This window comes from Leptinotarsa decemlineata, unplaced genomic scaffold (assembly GCF_025532065.1).
Source record: "Leptinotarsa decemlineata unplaced genomic scaffold, Ldec_3_MD MMD2_tig00078363_RagTag_RagTag, whole genome shotgun sequence".
Lineage (NCBI taxonomy): Eukaryota > Metazoa > Arthropoda > Insecta > Coleoptera > Chrysomelidae > Leptinotarsa > Leptinotarsa decemlineata.
Window position 1 is genome coordinate 763446 of NW_027412728.1, and position 13509 is coordinate 776954.

Consider the following 13509-nt stretch of genomic DNA (forward strand, 5'->3'; position numbering starts at 1 on the left):
GATGAAGTTGAAAATGAGGCCAATGAAGATGATGACGTGGTGGAGTTTGAGGGGGTTGTGGATGGAGAAGAAGACTTTGAAGGGATTGCAGCTGATTCATCTGAAGGTGATGGTGCTTTGACGATCGGTATGCGAATGCTCAATGTCAGTGAGTCATTAGATGATCCATTGGACTTATATTGTGCAATGGATGCATACGTCTTGATCAGCACAATTGATAGTGGTAACGAGAAACTATGTTGGTGCTGCTTCCATTTTTATTCACACAGAAATAACAATGGAGGGTGGTAAAAAAAACCAACAGCCCTGTTCAGGGCTACATAATTCACACAAACAGTAATAGTAGAATTCACAGATTATGTGACAAATGACTACTTTGACTAAAAAAGTCGAAGTTAGGATTTTGTTAATCATTGAATATCTGTGCATATGATGAGTACTTCTTTGACTGAAAAGCCGGAGTTGGGAGTTTGATAGTCATTGAATATCTATGCATATGATGAGTACTACTTTAAATGAAAGTTGAAGTTGGCATTTTGTCGATCATTGAATGCATATAATGATGAGTACTACAGAGTGGGACGATGGTACTTCTACATTCCTTTATTTTTGTTTGAGACTATAATGTTAACAATAGAATGAACCTGTTTCTGTTTGAAAGTATAATGATAGCTCTGAATAGAGCTGTTTTTTTTGTTTCAGTCTTCAATTGTAGCCCTGAAAAGAGTTGTTTTTTTATTAATCCATGCAATGATATGGACTTACGCTCCTCATCATCAGAAACAATAATGATGGTGTCGTCATCTGAATCAGATGATATACTAATGATATCGTCCTCATAATCATCTGAATCAGATGATATACTAATCACATCGTCCGCATAATCATCTAGTTTGTTGTCGTCAACAGCCATCTCAAACTCTACATCTACTTCCTCCTGCATGCCTTGTTCTACTCGTTCTGGGAAATCATCAGGAAGATCATTGTACTGGTTGTACTGAAATGATCGGACGTTGAATCTATTTCATGTGCCTGGACGGGTCCTGTACTAGACAATGTGGAAGAATGATGTAGAACTGGGATTGATACTATATTTATTTTGGAAAAAATAAAACGGAGGGGGTGAAGTGTAAATGTAGAACAATTCAGTGTTTGATATTCGGAAACATCAAGAATGACGATCTTCATGAAACTCTGAGCGATTATTATGAGGAATTCTGAGTGATTATTATGAAAAAACCAATAAGTGAGAGAGAGGAAGACACTGCCCCAGCCTCGCAGTGCCTCGTGTACACCAACCAAAAAGTGTGTACTCCGTGGAAGGAAAGGAAAGGAAAGGATGGAAGAAACGAGGAAATGATTAGAAATCATCATCTGAATTGAGGACTTCATCATCAATCAGGATGGGGGATGGTGGAGGACTATCTTCGATGAAGATTGGGGATGGTGGATGACGTCTATCCTCAGACTCATCGTCAGCGTCATCGCCAGCATCATCGTTATCATCGCTGTCCCCAGGCACTAGGTCATCCCAATCGGGATCCCGCCAATCGTTTGGGTCCGGATATTCATTGTCTGAAAGGTGCGCCTCATCACTGCTGGTAACAAATTGCACCTGAAGTCTATAATCGTATATTATGTTATCATATGCAATACTGTGAGGTGCTGTCGTCGAGTGGACTAAGGGCTGATGAATCGGCATCCAAAATGGTGTCTGAAGATCCTGAACGCTATATGGTTCACTAGTTGAGTCAGGTTCCATATTGGAGGTGAGTGATCAACTGAATATACCAACAGATAATTCCTACTTTTATACTTTTGAAAGAGAGTGGGGATTGAGTGGGAATGAATTACAAAATGACATAAGCTAATTGAATGGATAAAATACAATATGAATTATATGAAATTATATTTATATATATATATATATATATATATATATATATATATATATATATATATATATATATATATATATATATATATATATATATATATATATATATATATATATATATGTACATAAAACTAACATAATATCACTAACTAACTAACTAATCTAAATATATTCTACAAAATCAATTTTATAAATTATATCCGTAATTGTTCGATATCGCTCTATCGAAGAGGTCGCCACGTTACGACTTTCTTCCAGAGATGCAATCTCTCGATCTACTTCGGCCAATTCTTTCAACAATTCACTTCGTCGGCTGACAAGTCTCGCTTCATTGCGAGAAATGTCAACCAACGCGGCCTCACCAGATCGAGAAGCATCTTCTGCTTTCTCGCAATTCCGAAAGAAAGTTTTCAAGTATTCACTCACCCCTCCGATAGGCTTCGACACTGGCACTGGCACTGGTGGCGCGATCTCTCCGGCAAGCTCTAGCACTTGTGGCGCTGGTGTTAGCGCCAGTAGTGTCAATGGCGACACCGTCAGCAGTTATAACGGCACTATAGACCAGCCCCTCCACTTTTTTTAGCCCCGCCCCCTCAGCCAATCAGAATCAAGCACCCCCTCCACTTTTTCAAGTCCCGCTCCCTCAGCCAATCAGAATCAAGCACCTCCTCCACTTTTTTAGCCCCGCCCCCTCAGCCAATCAGAATCAAGCACCCCCTCCACTTTTTTCATCCCCTGCCCCGTCAGCCAATCAGAATCAAGCACCCCTTGACCGCAACAGGTAATCAGTGTGAAGCCCCGCCCCCCTTCCGCACATGGTCAACCAGTCACGGATCCATCAACTCCCCCAGTTGTCACCTATCGAAGCCATACTCCGCCCATTTGTTACACCCTTGCCAATTAAGCTCCGCCAGCAGGTCGGCCATTTTGAATCACGTGGTCGGAAGCACTGTCAGCTGTCAACATCAGATAGCAGTGTCAGCTGTCACCTTCGGTTATCACGTGGTTGGAGGGGGAACTGTCAGGTTATCACGCTATCAAGCGCGCCCGCCGCCTATAATTATTTTTTTGAAACTGAATAAATAAAAAGTTTTATGTTGAAATTGAACCCAGGTCGTCGGCGTGCCAGGCGGTAGCCTTAGGTTTGACGCCAACGTGAGATCTTGAAAGAACTAGAGAAATGTTTGAATTGGTCTTACCAAGTGTCGCATGGTGGGGGTCATAAATCCCAAATTTTGGACCTCGAGCGGGCCATCGACTTTTTGGGAGAGTTGTTAAGTCATTTGTAATTTGGTGTGTGATTTGTTGCGGAGTCCTTGATTTGGGTTTTTTTTTATTTGGGGCGGAGTCTTCGATTTTTGATGTTCGTTTCGAGTAGCCATTTCGTATCGCTTTGTCTATTGCACCCAGGAGTCATTCATTTGGAGTGGGTGCATGATTTGGACTTGATGTTGGGACCTCGATTTGGGACTTCGATTTGGACCCTCGATTTGGGACCTCGATTTGGCCCCTCGATTTGGACCTCGATTTGGGTCTTCGATTTGGGAGTGGTTCCTCAAATTACGACCGGGGTGTGGACTGATTTTTGGTCAAAGACCTCAGAGACAATGTAGAAGCTCTCAAAGTGAAACATAAGTGAATGTAGCGAAAGATTATGACAGCAATACATAAACGTCGATATCAAAGTGAAATTTCCACGACCGCAGAAAACGATTAACGCCAAACAGCGAACGCTATCGTCCAGAACAACATGACAGCCCCCACCGACTTCGCAAAGTTTTTCGCAGTCAACAGCGAGACCCAATAGACGTTTATCGACCAACCATGAACAGACGATACAATATTTTCAGTCGTTTTGAGCCCCAAAAAAAAGATTTTGAAAAAATAAGACTCTCTCATTTCGGCATAAAAAAAATGGAATGTGTGTATGTGTAGAAAGTGAAATGGAAGCGACTTGTTTACCGTTGAAATGGAAAGTGAACGACCGCAATATATTATCGCAAACAACGAACGCTATCGGAATTTTATAAATCGACTCGAATTGTAATTGAGAACAATAAAAAGTATTGTTTTTTTTGTTTTGGTGAAAGCGAAAAAAAGAGTATGTAGGTATTTAAAAAAAATGAAATTTTGATATTACCGTAGATTTTTTGCAAAAAAATTCAGTCGTTTCCCAAAATAGCATGTTTTCGTTTTGTCAAAAAAGAAAAAAGTAATACGAAAACGTTAGCGACAGAATCACTTGGAAAATCTTCTCAGTCAGGGAAATATTTGTCATGTAATATATTAGGTTGAATGTTTCAAAATAATAATATTCAGTTCATTACAAATAAAAAACTTTTAGGTTTGATCAATTCATTTCATTTCAAGACGGTTGTTATTTTTTTTGGTACTGAGTTCGGCTATGGCCGAGCCATCGTAAGTTGATGTGCAAAAAATATTTTGAAAAGTATGGTTATGTTGACAATAATACACAATCAAATTTTTTGAAAATGCACTCAGACTTTTTCAAGAACGTTATAATTTACCAATAGATGTCACAATCAACAATGAAACAGCCCATTTGTTAGAATTTCCTCGATGCAACATGCTGAAAATGAATTCCGAGTTGGAGGTAAATGGAATAAAACGAATTTTCGCTAGTATGTATCTTCGCTAGATAATAAGTATCGCATTTAGTTCAGAAGGCATTTGGCATGTGGCTGAATGTATCTTCACTGGAATTTCAAACAAAAAAGAGAATCAGGCATTGTCATTATTTTTAATATTGATACATGCATGTTTTTTTTTGCAATTTGATGTGGAAGTTCAATGAAAGATGAATCATTGATTTCCAAATTGACTATACCACTTAAAACGCAATCACTATTTCGTTCTTGAAAATCAGATAATGATGGTTGCCAAATAAAATCGAAAACATTTTAAAAAAAATGCTATTTATTTAATTATGTTTTCAATTGACAAGCAAAATGTATCATTTATTCAGGAGTGATCTGCATCATTTCGTTACATTTGTAATGCATAGCAAGATCTTGACGATGAGATTGATGCCACTCGAGACTGCACGGGCAAAAACAAAATGTCACTCCACAACGTTTACATATGATTGATGAATGAGGTGTATCAATAGGCAGTAATGTGGGTGGAGCGGGGGACATCGTCACAGTTTTTGGAGAGCTGAAATTATTCACAATGAAATTTTTCGATACTTAAAATAGTTTTGAACAACTCACAAAATATTTAGACATGATTCATCAATTAGTTGTGATTGTTGGTTCAGGTTGTTCTCATATTCCGAGGGTTGAGATGGTTCAGATCTAAAGACGAAGTCAATATTAAATTTCAGTTGTGAAAGAAATGAATCAACTTACTCAATCACTTCTTTCTTCATTTCCATTGAATTTAATACCTCCACAGGTATTGAAATGTTTTTGGGCATATCAGATAAGTCTAAATCACTATAAAAAATCTCAATTAGAAACACGGTAAACATTACCCAAAATACATACTTGTCCAACAAATACCCTAATAGATTCCGAGCACGAGTAAACTTCTGAATTTTTTTGGAAATGTATTGCCAAAATAAAAGTCTTGCTTCTTTCAATCTTTTCTTTCACTAAATAGTCAGGTAATTCAATACTACTTGGCATGTCATCTAAATCAATATCACTGTAAAATTCAAAAACCATAAAACACACAACAAATACATTTGAGTATACATACTTTTCTTCCAAATACGTCCAAAAACACATTGGGTGAGTGTATCTGTTTGTTTTGATTGCAATATAATTCCAAAATTTTACAGTTTCATTATCAATGAAAAATTTCACATTTTTTTTCATCACTCATTGTTACAGCTTTTAAAATACTAACTGTTGTCGACTCGAAGTGAAAACTGACAATTGATTGTAAACGTAAAAGAACATATATTAAATAGTAGACAGAAGCGTGGATGGGAGAATTTTGTGGTAGATAATTAAAATAAGATTTTTGTGGTAATGACTAAACTGGAAAATTTATTTTGATACTGGTTTTGATAACGAGTTTGCAAAAAGAAATTGTGTTTTTTGATAAGATCATATTCGATGATGTAGCTTGTGATGGTCAGCAAAAAATTCGTGAATATTATTCCACGGGTCGGCATAAGGACATTGATGTTATTTATTTGTGTCAGACATATTCCAAGATACCCAAAGAACTTATACGTGTGCCGAATGTTGGCGTGATAAGTATGAAAGTATTGTCAGGAAATGTGATTTGAATAAAGGGCGATATTGAAAAAGCTTCGCAAGTACATAAGTGTGTGTGAATAGAGATGGAAACGCAATTCGTCAATATGAAACCACTCAGTATAGAAGTCGATGTTGTTCGCAAAAACAAAATTAATGAAATCTCAAAAAAGTATAAGAAAAAAGTATCTAGCTCTGAAATTGGGAAAATGAATGATCCGAACGAGTTATGCGACAAACGCTTGGTAAAGGTAACGATAGCAATGATGTTGGTTCCAGCATTCTACAAACGAACGCCATCGATACTCATCATTGGATATATAATGACAAGCCTTTCAAGTATGTATATTGGGATGACTCAAACGAGTTATGCAATAGATTAAAGCTGCTTATAGCTTCGAAAGATGCTGGAAATACGTCACATGACAATGAAATTACAGCTATATTCGATGAACTCAGAGAATCCGACATTATTCAGTAATAAATCATCCATAAATGACATGTATTTTATTCCAAAAATATAATGCGATTAATAATGCAGAACTGACGTGGAAATCGCACCAAAAAAATTTCAAAAATTTGATGCGTTCAAATGTACAGTTTTGTCAAAACTATCGCATCGAAAAAAACCTATTTTTCAAACCATCATTTCGTGCAAAAACCCATATGATTTGCATTGTAACACGCTATGAAAAATAATGCAAAAAACGACGCGAAAATCGTGTCAGAAAAATGCCAAAAATTTTATGCGATAAAACGTTCATTTTCGTCCCAAAAAACGTATCAAAAATTCAACAAAAATTCAATGCGTTGAAAGGACCATTTTTGAACACCCTAATCACGTTAAAAAACGCATATTTTTGGAATCATATCGATGTGTGTAACATTTTGTATCATGACTATCGACAAGTTCGGACGTAGCTCCAATAGGAAGCGAAATCATTTTGCAACATCAGCAGTAGGCAATAGTGGAGGTTTGCTGCATACCTCCGATGGCAACATTAATTTCAAATTTATAGAAAATGTACTGGTGAAGCCAGTGTAGTTCTACTCGACGACATCAAACCCGCTCGTCCACCATTATTTGAAATGAATAATTATCAAAGCAGAAATAATAATGATAACGTTAATTCAACAACATTCATAACAGGAATAATACAAAGTATGCTGAAATGAAGTCGTAAACAAAAAGTACAGTACCTATATGGAAGTTTAAGTCACAATTGTGATAGCAGATATTTTTTCAAAAGAAATATCAAGTTCTGTAGATTCGTGGTGTTTTTAAACTAACAAGCTACTCTACTATGAAATATCGAATTCATTCCATATTTTGTATGTACATAATACGTGTGGAATAATCACGTTTCGTGTTGATCAGTTATCTGAATCTCATGAAACTCAACATTCGAATGTTTCAAATTCTTCTTCACAGCTAAACTGTTGAGGAGTTTCACTGATAATTATAATTTTATGGGAGAAATTCTTTAACACGAATCTAAATTTAGCTGAAAAAACGCACATCGGAAAAAATATTTACTATACTAATAAAAAGCAAACGAATGAACTACAAAAACGGCTGCACATGATCAGGTGAAAAATATCCAGGGAATAATTATGTTCCATTTCTTTCACAGATGTTGACAAAAAAACCTTTTAGAAAGTTTTGATAAAAAATGAAAAACTGGAATGCGATTTTGTTTTGTTGAGTGGTGCGTTGTCATATGACTATCATTGTATTGTCAATATTCTATAGGATATTTTGAATTTTTTTGATATGGCCGAACAGTTTACATTCAATAAATATGCAGATATGCATGTATTTTATGGACGAGCATTTTGTAATGCTGCAGAAGCTCGTCGTCTGTATTCCGAGCATTTTCCCAATCGAACGGTACAGTCAAGAGAAACATTCGAGCGTGTCGATCGCAGCTTGAGGGAGACAGGTATGTAATAATTGATAATTAATTTGAGCACGTTGTTTTATTTCGATATTATTGTAGGTACAGTTTTGCCAAAACGAGGTGGTGAGGGCGCTCCTAGGACTGTACGTACCGTTGGAGGAAAATATTTTGGAAGCCGTCGCTGATGATCCTTCAATGAGCATCAGAAATCTATCAGAACAGTTCCATACATCCAAGTCCACTATTCATAGAATAATTAGGGAACAACTGCTCCACCCATTTCACATCCAGAAGGTACATGCCATGACACCTCAAGATTTTCCAGCACGACTGGAATATGCCAATTGGTTCATGGATAGGCAAAGAGAGGATATGACTTTTATTAATCGAGTTTTATTCACTGATGAAGCAGGTTTCAGTAGAGATGGAGTTATCAACTCTCATAATCTCCATATATGGGCCGAAGAAAATCCCCATGGGATATTGTAAACCAAACACCAACGGAATTTCAACCTGAATGTTTGGGCTGGTATCATAGGAAACCATCTTATAGGACCATTCGTTCTACAGGACCGATTGAATGGAGAACGTTATTTGGAGTTCATTCAGAACGATTTGAATGGACTTTTGGAACATGTTCCATTGCAAACCCGAAGAGATATGTGGTTTATGCATGATGGCGCTCCTCCTCATTTTAGTTTGATTGTGCGTGACCATCTGAACCATATTTTCCACAATAGATGGATTGGTAGAGGTGGGCCATATTCATGGCCATCGCGGTCTCCGGATTTAAATCCATTGGATTTATTTCTGTGGGGGCATCTAAAAAGCCTTGTTTACGCTACACCTATTCACACAAGAGATGCATTGTTGAATAGAATAACATTACATTGTGAAGCCATACGAAACGACCCTGGAATGCTATTTCAAGTACAGAGAGGGTGTCTTCGCAGACTAAGAAAATGTATAGAGAGAGAAGGTGGTCATTTCGAGCAGTTTCTGTAGCGGATTTTTCATTTCTGTTTGCTCTTGAGGCTCTTGAGTTTCGTTAGTTAAACGTGTTTGCATTATAAAAATTCGTTATGAACATTTTTCCTATCATTTCCATTTTCCTTAAAAACTAATATTTTCGAATAATGGTAGACATCTCAGGATAAATGTTGTTGAATTAACGTTATCATTATTATTTCTGCTTTGATAATTATTCATTTCAAATAATAGTGGACGAGTGGGTTTGATGTCGTCGAGTGGAACTACATTTTTATCAAGACTCGTTGCTCCGATCGACTTTCCACACGAGTACTTTTATTCATAAAATTGTCCAAGTAACCTTATTTTGTTGAAAAATATTGGAAAATATCTATTATTTCAAAGTTTTGGGGTGTGGACCATCGAGGGTAGTCCGTTCCTGACTTTGTAGCAAAACAACTGACTCCTGCATGAAAGCTCATCGACGGAATTCATTTTTTTAGTCAATTACCAAAATTTGGATGATTTTGAATATTCACTTGAAAAGTTATCAAAGAAAAACATTTTTCATTTTGTAACTTCGAGGGCCCGTAACTTGGTTACGAAGACTTTAGGAAAAAAAGTTATATGAAGTACTGGTGATATTTTGACCCCATCTATACATTCCCGAGAGGAAAAGAGGAAGTCCAGGGACACCCTGTATAGGTGGGGTTTGATCACGTGTCCGGTACATGTAATAGTTTCGAAAAACCCTCAAAAATATCTAGTTTATTTGTTATACATGAACAAAAATATACTCCTGAACAAAAAAACATCAAAATTCATTCACGCGTTTCATTTTATGACTGTGTTTTTCCATGAAAAACCTAATTTTCGAAGGGCTTTTTTTCCCGCCTTGAGCGACCTTCCTAGACATCTGGATCATACGATCAAAAATAAAAGCGAGTTTATTTGTCATACATCAGCAAAAATATCCTCCGAAATAAATCAAAATTCGTTCACGCGTTTCATTTTATAACTGTGTTTTCAGTGAAGACCTTGTTTTTGGGCCGGCTTTTCACAGCCGTCAGCGACCTCTATATAGACAAACATATGAGATGACGCCACAAGTGCCGCACCCTGCTGAAAAAAATGGCGCGAAATTGTATCTACCACATCCCATGACTCATAAGTGTATTCATGCATGCTGAAAAATTTGCTCGAAACTGTATCTACCCCATCCCATGACTCATAAGTGTATTCAAATATAACGAATGCATGCTGGGAAATTTGCTCGAAACTGAATTTACCACATCCATGAATCCAAGTATTTCAAATATATCAAAAGTTTAAACAATTACGTACAAATTTTTATGAAAAATTTCTTTTCGTATAAATATTCATCACACGTAATTTTTTTATAACATTTTGCAAAAAAACCAAACTCTATATCAAATTTTTTTGCAAAAATATCACCTTGTATTTTTGAGTACGAAATTTTTGTTTTCGCAAATGTCAGACAAATGCTATCTGAATAGTTCTTCATTAGTGTAACATTCTCAAAAAAAAACAAATCCCCTAAATTGTTTATGAAAAAAATCTCTTCCTTCAAATATTTTTCCTTTTGTATTTTCAAGTACAAAATTTTTGTTTCGGTGATAAAAGATAAAAGTGTGCGATAACCTGATGAAATGGGTTTTTGTCTCCGACCACGCTGATAAATCGGTCAATAAGCGTCTAATTAGCGTTGCGGTTTTTACGATGAACAATAAATATTATCTTTGATGCAGTCTCATGTATTGAGGTCAATGTGTGTGTGTGTGAAAAAAAAAAAAATAAATAATGTGAGACAATTTTTATTCAAAATTAACAAAATGATAATTTGAAAAACAACATTTTTTTTCACTATCTAAAAAGTCCTTCGCTGTTGAAACAAAAAACTCCACGAGATACCTACTGAGCGAGCATTTTCCACATTTTCATCAAAGTAACGAAAGTCCTAGTGATGTCGTTTTTTTTTGGAAAAATTCTATTGGTAATTCGTCCTTCTCCAGCGTTCTTCAACATTTTTTTTTAATGAAATTTTGCATAAGATTTATTGTTAAATGAAAAGGTACACAATTTTTTTTTACTAGAGTACCTCGCCAGACATTGGGTGCGTCTTCTTAAGTTTTATGCGAATACAACTTTAAAATTGTATATATTATGTACATTATTCATATGTTTATATATACTGGTACGACCCATCACTTTGCCACATATTTCACACAAGACCAGTCTCCTGTCATAGTTATATTGCCATTTCTCAAATTCTTCATACGAGCCCCAAGATTCTGTGTTGAATGGTATCCAATTGCCATCATTTTTACCGGAAGTGATGTAACAATTATCACAAAGTGATTGACTTTTTGATAACATCTTCTTCTTCGACGTCTAAACAATTAATGACAATTTTTCACATTAACTCCATCTGATATAGTGTGATAATCAGCTGATTTTTAGATCACTTGGGTATCCTGACGCTTGTTATGCCTAAACAAAAAGTTTCGGTGTTGAGACCCGTCGAATTGGACTGGTATATTGAAGAAATTCTCTCCCAAATATCATCAGAAGTAACTTCACTAGCTGGTTTGAATCGCATCCATCCTTGACCGCGAGCAAAGTCCTTGGAGCAAAAAGTGAATCCGACTTGGTCTGTAGGATGCAAACCTTCCGTGCCTTTTTCCACAATTCCTTCGATGGCATCTTTCACCCATCGTGTAGGTTCGGCTCTTTTTGGTATAGGTTTAATTGTGAACTCAATAGTTCTTCCTTGAACACCTAAACGGCGACTGTTCTTAACATACTCCTTTTTGATAATGAATTTTTCCATTTTTCACATCTGTTCAGGCTGACTGACACCAGCGAAATGAGCTTTACTAGTACATTTTCTATAAATTTGAAATCAATGTTGCCATCGGAGGTATGCAGCAAACCTCCACTATTGCCTACTGTTGATGTTGCAAAATGGTTTCGCTTCCTATTGGAGCTACGTCCGAACTTGTCGATAGTCATGATACAAAATGTTGCACACATCGATATGATTCCAAAAATATGCGTTTTTTAACGTCATTAGGGTGTTCAAAACTGGTCCTTTCAACGCATTGAATTTTTGTTGAATTTTTGATACGTTTTTTGGGGCGAAAATGAACGTTTTAACGCATAAAATTTTTGGCATTTTTCTGACAAGATTTTCGCGTCGTTTTTTGCATTATTTTTCATAGCGTGTTACAATGCAAATCATATGGGTTTTTGCACGAAATGATGGTTTGAAAAATAGGTTTTTTTCGATGCGAGAGTTTTGACAAAACTGTACATTCGAACATATCAAATTTTTGACTTTTTCTTGGTGCGATTTTCACATCAGTTCTACATTATTTATCGCATTATATTTTTGGAATGCAAAACATGTCATTTATGGATGATTTATTACTGAAATATTGTCGGCTTCTCTGAGTTCATCGAATATAGCTGTAAATTCATTGTCATGTGACGTATTTCCAGCATCTTTCGAAGCTATAAGCAGCTTTAATCTATTGCATAACACGTTTGAATCATCCCAATATACATACTCAAAAGGCTTATCATTATATATCCAATGATGAGTATCGATGGCGTAGGTTTGTAGAATGCTGGAACCAACATCATTGCTATCGTTACCTATACCAAGCGTTTGTCGCATAACTCGTTCGGATCATTCACTTTCCCAATTTCAGAGCTAGATACTTTTTTCTTATACTTTTTTGAGATTTTATTAATTTTGTTTTTGCGCACAACATCGACTTCTTTACTGAGTGGTTTCATATTGACGAATTGCGTTTCCATCTCTATTCACACACACTTATGTACTTGTCGAAGCCTTTTCAATATCGCCCTTTATTCATATCACATTCCCTGACAATACTTCCATACTTATCACGCCAACATTCGGCACACGTATAAGTTCTTTAGGTATCTTGTAATATGTATGACACAAATAAATAACATCAATGTCCTTATGCCGACCCATGGAATAATATTCACGATTTTTTTGCTGACCATCACAAGCTACATCATCGAATATGATCTTATCTAAAAACACAATTTTCTTTTGCAAACTCGTTATCAAAACCAGTATCAAAATAAATTTTCCAGTTTAGTCATTACCAGAAAAATCTTATTTCAATTATCTACCACAAAATTCTCCCATCCATGCTTCTGTCAACTATTTAATACATGTTCTTTTACGTTTACAATCAATTGTCAGTTTTCACTTCGAGTCGACAACAGTTAGTATTTTAAAAGCTGTAACAATGAGTGATAAAAAAAATGTGAAATTTTTTATTGATAATGAAACTGCAAAATTTTGGAATTATATTGCAATCAAAACAAAGATACACTCACCTAATGTGTTTTTGGACGTATTTGGAAGAAAAATATGTATACTCAAATGTATTTGTTGTGTGTTTTATGGTTTTTGAATTTTACAGTGATATTGATTTAGATGACATGCCAA

The 13509-nt window shown here is 35.9% G+C and overlaps 1 long non-coding RNA gene across 1 annotated transcript; it reads right to left on the reverse strand.

Annotated features, from left to right (window-relative positions):
• Positions 1 to 4935: 4935 nt before the first annotated feature.
• LOC111507823 (uncharacterized) lies at positions 4936 to 5782 on the reverse strand. Its single transcript, XR_012468201.1, has 3 exons — positions 5621 to 5782; positions 5131 to 5214; positions 4936 to 5074 (listed from the first exon to the last, which is right to left on the reverse strand). It is a non-coding gene; the product is annotated as an uncharacterized lncRNA (long non-coding RNA).
• Positions 5783 to 13509: the final 7727 nt, after the last annotated feature.